The sequence below is a fragment of the Passer montanus genome, unplaced genomic scaffold (assembly GCF_014805655.1).
Source record: "Passer montanus isolate IOZ18808 unplaced genomic scaffold, ASM1480565v1 scaffold114, whole genome shotgun sequence".
In the NCBI taxonomy this organism is placed as follows: Eukaryota; Metazoa; Chordata; class Aves; order Passeriformes; family Passeridae; genus Passer; species Passer montanus.
Window position 1 is genome coordinate 876727 of NW_024358058.1, and position 11470 is coordinate 888196.

The following is an 11470-nucleotide window of genomic DNA, read 5'->3' on the forward strand; positions in this document are numbered from 1 at the left end:
CACCCTTCACTGTGGCTCCTGTGGGGAGTTGGGAGGGGATGGGCATCGGGGGCATTCCCACCTCAGTGCAGCACTTCCACCTTTAAAGGGAAAACCAGGGATATCCAGCCTCAAGGATAACCAGCTCCATGGATAACCAGCTCTAGGGATAACCAGCTCCATGGATAACCAGCTCCAGGGATAACCAGCTCCAAGGATAACCAGCTCCAAGGATAACCAGCTCCAGGGATATCCAGCTTCAAGGATAACCAGCTCCAAGGATAACCAGCTCCAAGGACCAATAGCCCAGGGATGATCCCTGTTGCCACTCAGGCTCCTTGAGGGCACCTTTGCAAAACCAAGGATAGGTGTTAAATGGAATCTCAGGAACACAGAATCCTGAAATATCCTGAGTCAGAAGGGACCCCCAGGGATGCTCAGGGCAGCCCCTGTCCCTGCACAGCCACCCCAACAGCCCCACCCTGAGCAGCCCTGGCAGCGCTGGCCAAACGCTCCTGGAGCTCTGGCAGCCTTGGGGCCGGGACCATTCCCTGGGCAGCCTGGGCAGTGCCAGCACCCTCGGGGCCAAGAGCCTTGCCCTGAGCTCCATGCCAAGCCCTGCCACAGCTCCAGCCCCTCGTGGGCTCCTGGCCCTGTCCCAGAGCAGAGCTCAGCCCCTGCCCCTCTGCCTGCCCTGGGCAGGAGCTGCAGAGCTGGCATAGATGTGTCCTGGGAGGTTTTACAGTGCTGATAATTCCCAGGCATGGGAGTAATCAGGGACAGCCAGCACAGCCTCATGGAGGGCAAAGCCATCCCTTGCTGGTCTCGTGGCCTTCCCTGGTGGGGTGACTCCATCAGCAGATAAAGGGTGAGCTGTTGATGGCACCTGCCCGACTTCTGTGAGGCTTTTGACACAGTTCATCAAAACACTTTCCCCAGTAAATTGGATTGATGTGGATTTGATGAATGCAGGGCCCCGATGACCTACAGAGAGCTGGGGCTGTTCCTGGGCTCTGGCAGAGTCCTGCTTCACCCTTGAGAATTGTGGGGCAGCACCAGGCTTTGCCAGAATCATGGAATGGCTTAGGCTGAAAAGGACCTTAAAGCTCAAGTCCAACCCCATCCTTGTTCTTGGGCTTTTTTCCAGTGATCCTTGATGGATACACCCTTTCTTAAGGTTTTCTACATTAATTACCTTTAATCACCATAGTTTCCCATGAGGCTCCTGTGCCTGTGTGAAAAGAGAGCAGAGGTTCCCTGGGAGGCCATGGCAACACAGGCAGTGCCCCTGCAGCCCAGGGAGCTGCATGGGGAGCAGAGGTGGAGCTGCAGCCCTGGAGGAGCCTGAGCAGAGCAGGGGATGTGCCCTGGGGGAGCCCTGAGCCTGTGCAGAGGCTGTGCAGGGCAGGCCCTGGGGCTGGAGCAGCTCTGGCAGAACCTCAGGAGGTGCTGATGGAGGTGCATGGAGGCTGGGCCATGGGAGGGACCCCGGGCTAGAGCAGGGGAAGAGGAGGAGGAGGAGGAAGGAGCAGCAGAGACAAGGGGTGATGGACTGAGCACAACCCATGCACAGCTGTGGGGGAGGAGGTGGAGAATTTGGGACAGAAGTTGAGCCTGTGGAGAAGGGAGAGGCGGGGGGAAGATGTTTTATGATTTATTTCCCATGATCCTCAGAGGGGTGGATTAACAGCAATTTAAACAGTATCATAATTTATGCACCAGCTGCCCACTGCAAGCAGGACCATAAATACAGTCCATGAGAGAGCTGCCCTCAAACCCTGCTCAGTAAATCCAAGCCAGGCTCTGAGTGAGCCTGGTGGTCTCTTGGTCTGTGAGCTCTGGGATGCAATGCTGGGCACTGGAAAACCCAAACCCACCTTGAGTGGGAAAATGGAATCCCTCCCAGCCACCAGGACCTGGTTTAAGCAAACTCCTTTAGGCCTGGAGGAGAAAGGCTCCAGGGAGAGCTCAGAGCCCTTCTCAGGGCCTATAGGGGCTCCAGGAGAGCTGGAGAGGGACTTTGGACCAGGGCCTGCAGGGACTGGACAAGGTCAAATGGCTTCCCAGAGGTCAGGATTGGCTATTGCTGGTCCATCTTCCCACCATCAAATCTCACCTCAGTCACAGAGTGGAAAACAGCTGGGTTCTTGAGTTTAAATAAGTCCCTCTGAGCCCTGACTCTCATGACACTTCATCCTGCCACCTTCATGTAGCTCCCAGTCCTAAGGTTCCCAAAGCCATTAGAACTCCAGACCAGGACACAGCATTTTCATGGAATTATTTCATCTGCTCCTGAAATACATCCTGTTTGTGAGGAAAGGGGGAGGCTTGGCTCCAGGAGATATTGCAATTCCTCAGAGGAATGCCTTGAGAGAGGATGCTGTGGCACAGTGTCTAACTGGAACTGCACAGGTGGCTCAGGGAGGAGTGTACAATTCTCTACTCCTGCTCAAGAGAAGCCCAGCTGTGATTAACTGCACCAAACCTTTCTAGAGATGCTGCTGTTCCAGCTGCTGACATTACTCCTGCCAACACTCCCAGCCCTAACAGGCTGAGGAGCTGGAGTCTGCATGTCACCAGCTAAGCCAGGTCATTCAAATAAATCTTCCCTTTCTTGACAGGAAGCAGGTGAGTCTGTCCCAGGCCTGCTGACCACCCCTTCCCTGGGGGCTAAAGAGCTCCCTCAGACCTCCCTCCCTCCTTGAACTCCCTCCCAGCACCCTGCAAAAAGCCTCAAGGCCAGGGTTACATGCAAAGACTTCTATTAGCTTCAAAGGGTTAAAAGGCAGCCAAAAAACCCAGAGAAAACTCAAAAGGTGCTGAACCCCCACGCTCCCAGCCTTCCCAAACTTCAGAGGGTTCAGACCCCTCGGAACGGGACCCAGGGGCAGCCAGGCTCCGAGGGAAGGGCAGGGTGGGGGTCTCAGGGGTGTGCAGCTGCCCAGGCGCAGGGGGCAGGAGGGGCAGCAGCACAGGGAAGGTGTGGCTGGTGTCCCCTGAGCTGGTCAGCTCCGTCCCTGTGGGGCCTGCAGCCGCCTTGAGGGGACAATGGTCAGATGGGGACTGCTCCAGGGTTGGGTGTCCATGCAGGGCTCCCCGGTCCCACCCACTGCTGAGGATGTGCTACTGCAGCCCCAGGGCCAGGGTGCACACCCGGGGCACCTTCACAGCCTGGAGGAGAGCGTGGGGACAGGGACAGGGACAGGGACAGGGACAGGGACAGGGACAGGGACAGGGACAGGGACAGGGACAGGGACGGGCTGGGCACATCCTGCCGTGTCTGGGCACAGGGCACCCAGGAAGGGGCTGCCTGGAGGCTCCAGCTCCCCTGCCAGACCCTCACCCTGTGGAAGGCCACCTCACCCTGCAGGTCCTCCTAGTCCTGCTCCAGGCGGGGATAATTCTGCACCAGGCTCCAGAAGCACCTTCTGTCTCTGCTGCTGGAGGCACAGCTCTGTGGGACAGCCACAGCTCTGTGGGGACAGCCACAGCTCTGTGGGACAGCCACAGCTCTGTGGGGACAGCCACAGCTCTGTGGGGACAGCCATGGCTCTGTGGGGACAGCCACAGCACACATGGGGACAGCCACAGTTCTGTGGGAGAACCACAGCTCTGTTGGGACACACACAGCTCTGTGGGGACAGCCACAGCTCTGTGGGGACACACACAGCTCTGTGGGGACAGCCATGGCTCTGTGGGGACACACACAGCTCTGTGGGACAGCCATGGCTCTGTGGGACAGCCACGGCTCTGTGGGGACACACACAGCTCTGTTGGGACACACACAGCTCTGTGGGGACAGCCACAGCTCTGTTGCGACACACACAGCTCTGTGGGGACAGCCATGGCTCTGTGGGGACACCGTGACCCCTCAGAGAGGGGATGGCAGAGACACATGGAGCCTGCAGGACTGCCCACACCCCGGGGGATGAGGGGGTCAGAGCCCCCTTTTACCTTCCCCGGGACTGCCCAAAGGTGTGCTGGACCAGGGCTCTCCTCCCCAGCTGCATCCCTCTCCAGCCCCAGCCCCCCAAGCGCTGCGGGGAGGCCGAAGGGAGGCACAGCCTGAGCCCTGCCCGAGTGCCCAGGAGAGCTCTGTGGAGCCCCATGAGAGCAGGAGCATCCCCCAGCATCCTGCCCAAGCTCCTCCTGGCCCAGGCAGCTGTGCCCTCCAGCTGTGCCAGCAGTGCCAGCTGCTGGGCCTGGGCATCAGGGGCTGTGTCCTCCTGCCCTTGCTGCATCTCATCCCACATCTCATCCCTGCAGCTCCTTGGCACCCAGAGCTGCTCCTGCAGCTGCTGCTTCTCCTGGGCCTGGGGAGGGGTGAGCTGATGCCCTGTGGTTTTTCCTCTTTTTTTTTATTTTCTGTTATCTGTATTTCTTTTCTGCGTTATCTGTATTGTCACACACACATCTGTAACTCTGTAGCCTATTGTATTACTAACTCATTTTCCCAGTACTTTTCCATGGCCTTTCCCTAAGCAGAAAGACAAACTCCAGAGCTCCAAGCCCCCTGTGCTATCTTGGCTCTTCCTGGGAACCAAGGCCAAAACCAGCTCTTTGAGCTACATTTTCATGGACAAAGCACAGCTAGTTCCAAGGCAGGGGGCTCCAGAGGAGGGGTTTGACCTGGGGGGAAATTGAATCACCACTTGTCTTCCTAATTGGTGCTTTTTATCAATTATGCTAATTTCCTAAAACCTATAAATATGTACTCATCCCTGTGGGGTCAGGCTTTTGTGGACAACTTTTCAGAACTGCCTCTGAAAGGCCTTTATGATGGAATAGAGAAAATAAAGATCTGCTCTTATATTACCTCCTTACTAAAATGATCTCGAGTTTCATTTCCAGCTTGGGAAAAAGGCAACAGAGCATCAGGCAGGGCTGGGAACAGGGGCAGAGACACATCCCCATGTGTCACATCACTGAGAGCCCCCCTCAGAGGCTGCCCCTCTCTATGAGAGCCCATTTCCCACCATCTCTTTGGAGCTCTGAGCCTTGGGATCCCCCCACGGAGGGCTCAGGCCTGGAGAGCAGCTCTGCCTGCCCTGCCACCCCCATGGGCTCTAAAGCTCGTGTGAAGGTCCCTTCCCACCTCCAGGCTGGTCCCCACAGCAGGATTACCCTGCCCCGTTTTCTGCAAGGCCAGACAGGATCACATCACCTCCCTGAACCCCCAGAGACACCCCCAGAACTGGAGCAGTGACAGAGCAGAGAAACCCAGGTGGTGAAAAGGGACACTGCCAGCACAGCAGCAGAGGGGAGGTGTCACACCAGAGCACTCAGGGACACACAGGAACCTGTCCCCAGCACACAGGGACACACAGGAACCTGTCCCCGGCACACAGGGACACACAGGAACCTGTCCCCGGCACACATGGCAGTGCCGCAAGGCTGCACCAGGAGGGTGCCCCACCCATCCCAATGCCACCAAGGAGCAGAGACCCAGAGCAATACCCAGAGGCTCAGCTTCTCCTGGGGACCCACACCAGGCAAGCAGCTCCTGCCCAGGCCCAGGAGGCAGCGGGCACAGGCCCAGTGAGGGGTGGCCAGCACGGAGCCCCTGCACCTGGATCTCCTTCATCCCCGTGCCCTTGTGCAGTGCTGGACAAGAGAGAGGCCTGGATCTCCACAGCCTTGTGCTGCCATCCCACCTGTGGGGCAGAGACACCCCTGGCACCCCCAGAGGGGACCCTGGCACCCCCAGCCCTGCTGGGCTCCCACCTGGGGCGGATGGGCCGGGCAAAGCCGGGATGGTGGCACTGGCCTGGCACAGGGACAGGGACAGGACCATCCCCAGGGTCTTCTGCAGCACCCCGGCAGCCCTGGGCCTCTGCAGCACCCTCAGAAAGCTGCAGGGAGCCAAGAGGAGGAGCAGGGAGCAGGGCAGGAGGTGGCAGAGCCTGGAGGGGGAGCAGAGCCGAGCAAGGGGCAGCAGAGCCCAGAGAAGGGACAGCAAGGGCAGAGAGCAGGGCACGGGGTGTCTCCCTGGGCAGAGGGGCTAAGCCTGGGCACAGCCTGCTCCCCCTGGCACAGCACTGCCATCTCTCCCCAGGCCTGTCCCTGCTCCCCTGCAGGCACAGCACAGCCCGGAGCCCCTGCAGCTCCTCCAGCACAGCCAGCTGGTGTCCAGCTTGGAAAAGCCAGGTGTGTGCTAAGGAGGGCAGGAGCCTCCCCTGAAATGGAGAATGCAAACCACTCCCTCTGAATTGTTATAAATTTGAAGTTAAGGGGCTCTCAGGCAAAGATATGGGAATAGAAATAACAGTTCTTTATTGGGAAAATTAAAAATACAAATGCAATAGTACAAAAAAACCCTGCCAGAGTCAGAGCAGGCCCTGGCCCCCTGTGTGTCAGGGTGGTGGCACAGCCCCATCCCATGGGGGCTCAGCCCTCCTGCAGTGCCAGCTGTGCTTAGGGAGCGGGGCAGGAGGTGGCAGAGCCTGGAGGGGGAGCAGAGCCGAGCAAGGGGCAGCAGAGCCCAGAGAAGGGACAGCAAGGGCAGAGAGCAGGGCACGGGGTGTCTCCCTGGGCAGAGGGGCAAAGCCTGGGCACAGCCTGCTCCCCATCCCACGGGCCACCCATGCCCAGAGCTGGCAGCACTGCCATCTGTCCCCAGGCCTGTCCCTGCTCCCCTGCAGGCACAGCACAGCCCGGAGCCCCTGCAGCTCCTCCAGCACAGCCAGCTGGTGTCCAACTTAAGACACCTTGGGCTTCCCACAGCTGTGCTTGCTGGGGTCCTGCAGCAAAGGGAGAGTCAGTGCCAGGACAGAGCCCCCCCGGGCTCCCCCAGGAGGGATCCTTCCCATCCAGCCTCCCTAGGGGCAGAGCTCACCCCCAGCTCACCCAGTTCTGAGCTTCACTGGGCACCAACACAGGGAAAGCACCTGCAAGGGATGCTCTGGTTCTACAGCTGCATGCCCAAAGCAGGACCTGCACCTGCAGCAGTCTCCCACAGGTGCTGCAGATTCCTGCTGGTGCCTTCAGCTCCTCTCTGCTCAGCACAGGCCTGTGCTCCAAGCACTCCTGGTGCATGCATTGTGGGGACAGAGGTGCCACAGCTGCAGAGGGGGAAGCAGCCAGGCTGCTCTGGGGTAGGGGATAGCTGGAGGGTGTCCTGAGGAGCTGGTCTGGATGGTCTCCAGGACCCTGCAGCCTCAGAGCTGCTCCACACTTGCCTGGAATCACACCTGGGGCACAGAGGGGCTGATCCAGAGCAGGTCTTGGCCAGCTTGGCACACCCCAAACCAGGCAGGGCAAGAGAGACAGGGGTGGAGGGACTGCAGGGCCCCAGCAGCTCCATCCCCATCCCTGCAGCCAGGCTCTCACACAAAGGGCTCTTCCCCATCATGGTTGATGCCCGGGGTGCAGGGGTGGTGCTGCCCAGCTCCTCCATCAGCCAGGCCGGGGAGGCTTTGAGCTGCAGGGGACAAGGCAGGGGGGCTGAGGGCCAGCAGGAACCCCCGGGGGCTCAAGGAGGTCCCCAGGGCACACAGAGCTCCTGGTGGAGAGGGGCTTCTCCTGGGCAGGGACCTGTGGCCAGAGCAGCCTGACCCCAGTGGGCCTGCAGGGACATGGGGACACCCCTGTCCTGCAGGAAGAGCTTGGTGAGGAGGGCACAGTGCCCAGGGAGAGCTGTGGGAGCCAGGCAGCCCCTGCAGAGCCAGCACCAAGAGCCACAGCCCCACAGCCCACCCACCAGAGACACAGCCCAGATGTGCTACACCCAGCTGTGCCCCCCCCCCTGCCCAGGAAGAGCCCAGTGCACCTTCCCAGCTGAGCTCCAGAACCTTCCCAGGTGCTCCTTACCTCTGCCAGGTGCATGGAGGGAGAAACAGCAGTTAGAGACATGGAAGCAGCAGGAACCTCCAGGGCTCTGAGCAGGGACGTGGCCAAGGTGGATCTGAAATGGGGAAGCCAAAGAAAGGGGAACGCAGTGGGGAGCACCCACAGCTCCTGGCACACACACAGGTGGCTGGAGCTGTGCCAGGGCTTGGCATGGAGCTCAGGGCAAGGTTCTTGCCCCCGAGGGTGCTGGCACTGCCCAGGCTGCCCAGGGAATGGTCCCGGTCCCAAGGCTGGGAGCCCTCTCCAGGAGCCTCAGGGTGGGGTTGTTGGGGTGTCTGTGCAGGGCCAGGGGCTGGACTCGGTGCCGTTGGTCCCTTCCCACCCAGGACATTCAAGGACTCTGCCCTCAGGGTACCCTGACCAAGGCCAGTTCTGCCTGGGGGGGGCACACGGGGATTTTCCTCCTGCCCCTCAGTCCCTCCCAGGCTCCCACAGCCCAGCCAGCTCTGCCTGCCAGGGGATCTCACCTGGCTGGGATCTCACCTGGCTCACAGCAGCCCCACCAGCTCCTCAGGACAGCATCCCTGTTCTCCAGAAACCATCACAGGGCTGTTCCTCTGGCAGGACACAGCACCCCACAGCCCAGCCTGCAGCTTCCCAGAGCAGTTTGGTGCAGAGCTCTGCTCACAAGCAGCCAAACACCTGGGAAGGTCCCTGCAGTCAGAAGTGGTGGTGGCCACACGGCTTCTCTTGCCCTGCTGTGGGGCTGCTGATGGGAAGCAGCACACGGTTTCCACAGTTTCACCCTCAGATGAGGAGTTTCAGCCCAGCAGGATCCACCTCCCACCCTGGGAGGATGCCCAAGGTGCCACCACAGTCTCCAGACAGAGGACCACATGTGTGGAGCCCCTGCCCAGCCCACCACAGCCACAGCATTCCCTACTGTCCAGCAAAGTGGGACACAATGAAAGCATTCATGGGGCACTGTGTTTCTGGAAGTGGGAGCTGCTGAGGTGGGTCAGGTCAAGCTCCTGGGCCCAGCTCCCATCACTGCCCTGAGGCACCTGAAAAGCAAAGGGGTCAGAGGGGCAGTGGGGGGCTCTGGGTGGTCACAGCAGCCTGCTCCCAGCTCACCCCCCTTGCACCCCTCATTCAGCAGGTAAAGGATGCCAAGCCAGCCTCGAGGGGCTCCAGGCATGGCTGGCTGTCCCAGAAGGTGACAAACACCAAGGGATCCCCTCGGTTACGTGCTCCTCCTGATCCAGCTGGAAGATGTGCTGGAAGGCAGAGACAGGAAACCAGGAGTGGCCAGGAGGGGACAGAGGTGCCCCCAGGCAGCACCTTGGTTCCTGCCGGGGACAGCTGTCACTTGTCTCTGCCCCAGCACGGGAAAAGGTGGTTCTGGGCAGGCCGCGCTCTCGCAGAAGGAGTCTGGACTCTTTTCCACACCACCCCTGAGCAGCCCTTTTCTGTGGAGCACCTCGGGGGGAGCAGTGACTGCTGAGCCCTGGGCTGGCAGGGCCTGAGGCACAGCCACGATGGACACAGAGCACAAAACCAGCAGGGACATGCAAGGCCCCCCCTCGGTGGCTCACAGCAAAGGGACACAGCTGGGGACACCCCTGGGGCACCCCTGGGTGACACCCACCAGGTTAAAGTGCTGCTGGGGCTTCTGGCTGGTGCAGCTGGTGCAGAGCTGCTCAAAGCTCTGTGCTCACACACCTCAAACCCGTGGGCAGCAGAGGCCAGCGCAGGGCACCCCCAGGCACAGCCACCCCCATGTCCCCATGCAGGGACAGCTCTGTCCCAGCTGCAGCAGGACCAGGAGCAGGCAGCCCGGGAGAGGGGAGCTGCTCCTCCCACAGATGTCCAGGGTGCCAGTGGAGCTGTGCTGGCCCTTCAGTGGCCACAGGGCACGGCTGAGCCTCCTGTTGGAGGTGAGGGGTGAGAGGGTGGCTCTCACAGTGACCGGGTGAACACGAGGTGTGTGTTAAGAGAAGATTTGTGGACGTAGAGTCGTGTTACTGCAGTGTGTCCTCCCCTTGCACTGCTGTCGTGGGGTGGCCTTGGTACTCGGGGCATTTGGGAGGGTTGGCCCGTTACTGTGGCAGCACCTGAGCTCCAACCAAGGTGTAAGAAAGTGATCTGCACCCTGGACAGCAAGGAAGGAACCGACTGACAAGACTTCAGAGGAGCTAGAAGTGCAAAAGGCAGAGCGTCCATCACCATGGGGCTGATGGCCATGGGGGCTCCCAGCGCTGTAATTTTTCCTTATTTAGTCCTTTTGTCTTTTTTGTTAAGGTTTAATAAACCTTTATAATTTTACAAAGTGAGCAGTCGTTTCTCACCCTCCTCACCACCAGCTGAAGATCTGTCTGTGCACGTCCTTGGCCAGGGCACCCCGGGCATGCAGCACCTGCCTGGACAGCAGTGTCACCAAGGTCACAGTGAGCCAGCAGGGGCCACCTTGGGGTGGCACAGCCAGCCTGGGGCACCTCCCCGTCCAGCAGAGCACAGAGTAGCACAGGGCCTCGCTGCCTGGCTGCAGAGGGACAGTCCTGGTCCCTGAGGGACAGTTTGGGTGGCATCAAGTCCTCGGCCACCTCCATGGCACAGCTGTCCCCACGCTGGTGCTGCCCTGTGCCCACGGTGTGTCCCAAGGGCAGGAGGGCAGCCAGGATCCTGAACTGCTCCAGCTGCCAGACTCAGTGACACCTTGGGCACAGCAAGGGAGGGGTCCCTCTGAGGTTTGAGCTTTTCTATTTTCACATTCTGTGCTGCTTTAGTGTGTGGGTCTGGGTTCACATGAGGGGATGGTGAGCTCTGTGCACAGAGCAGGGAGACAAAACAATTCCTGCTCCAGCTGGGGACCAAGGACAAAGGATCCAAATCTCAGGCCCAAGAGCACAAACAATGTGGGCTGAAGAGAGAAAAACAAGAAGGATGGGACTGCATGGGCTGGAGCTGGAATTGAACAATGATCTCCAGTCTGTAAATGGAGCAGAACTGATCAAAGAGAGAGACCCCGTGACCAGGTGTCCATTTTGTGACCATTTTGGTTCATCTTGGGTGCAGCCCTGGCTGGGCTCTTGTACTGCCCAGGGTGGATCCATGGAGGCCTTTTTTATCCCTACTTTATTCTTTTTTATCCCTGCTTTATTCTTCAGCTCTGTCTAGCTCTGTTCTAGCTCAGCCCTCCCAAGGCCTCTCTCATGTCTGGCACACACCAGCACGAGCACAGAGCCAGCCCTGTCCTGTGCCTGCCCTTGGTCCTTGGGGCAGAGCTGGAGCAGCTCCCAGCCCCAGGGCAGGGGGGAGCAGGGCAAGCAGCAGCTCAGGTGGGTGCCCAGGGGACACCAGACTCTCTTCTCACCTGTGCTGAGCCCCTGCAGGGTGCTGCTGGCCACCAGAGGTGACCCAGGGGACACCAAGCCACCAGAGCCCCTACAGCCACAGGGTGTGGAGCCCCCCAGGTCAGAATGAGCCCCCAGACCCACGGGAAGGGAGTGAAGCCCCCCCAGCTCCCTCCAGAACCCCGTGGGTGGGACCCCTGAGCCCCTCACAGCCATGGGGTCTGACCCCCCCTGCTGCTGCCAGTGCTCCTGATGCCTTTTTCTCTGGCCATAAAAATACAAATTAGACACAGCCAGAGTGATCAAAGGGTACCTTTGTGTGAGGAACCTCAGCAGCACAAATCCACCAG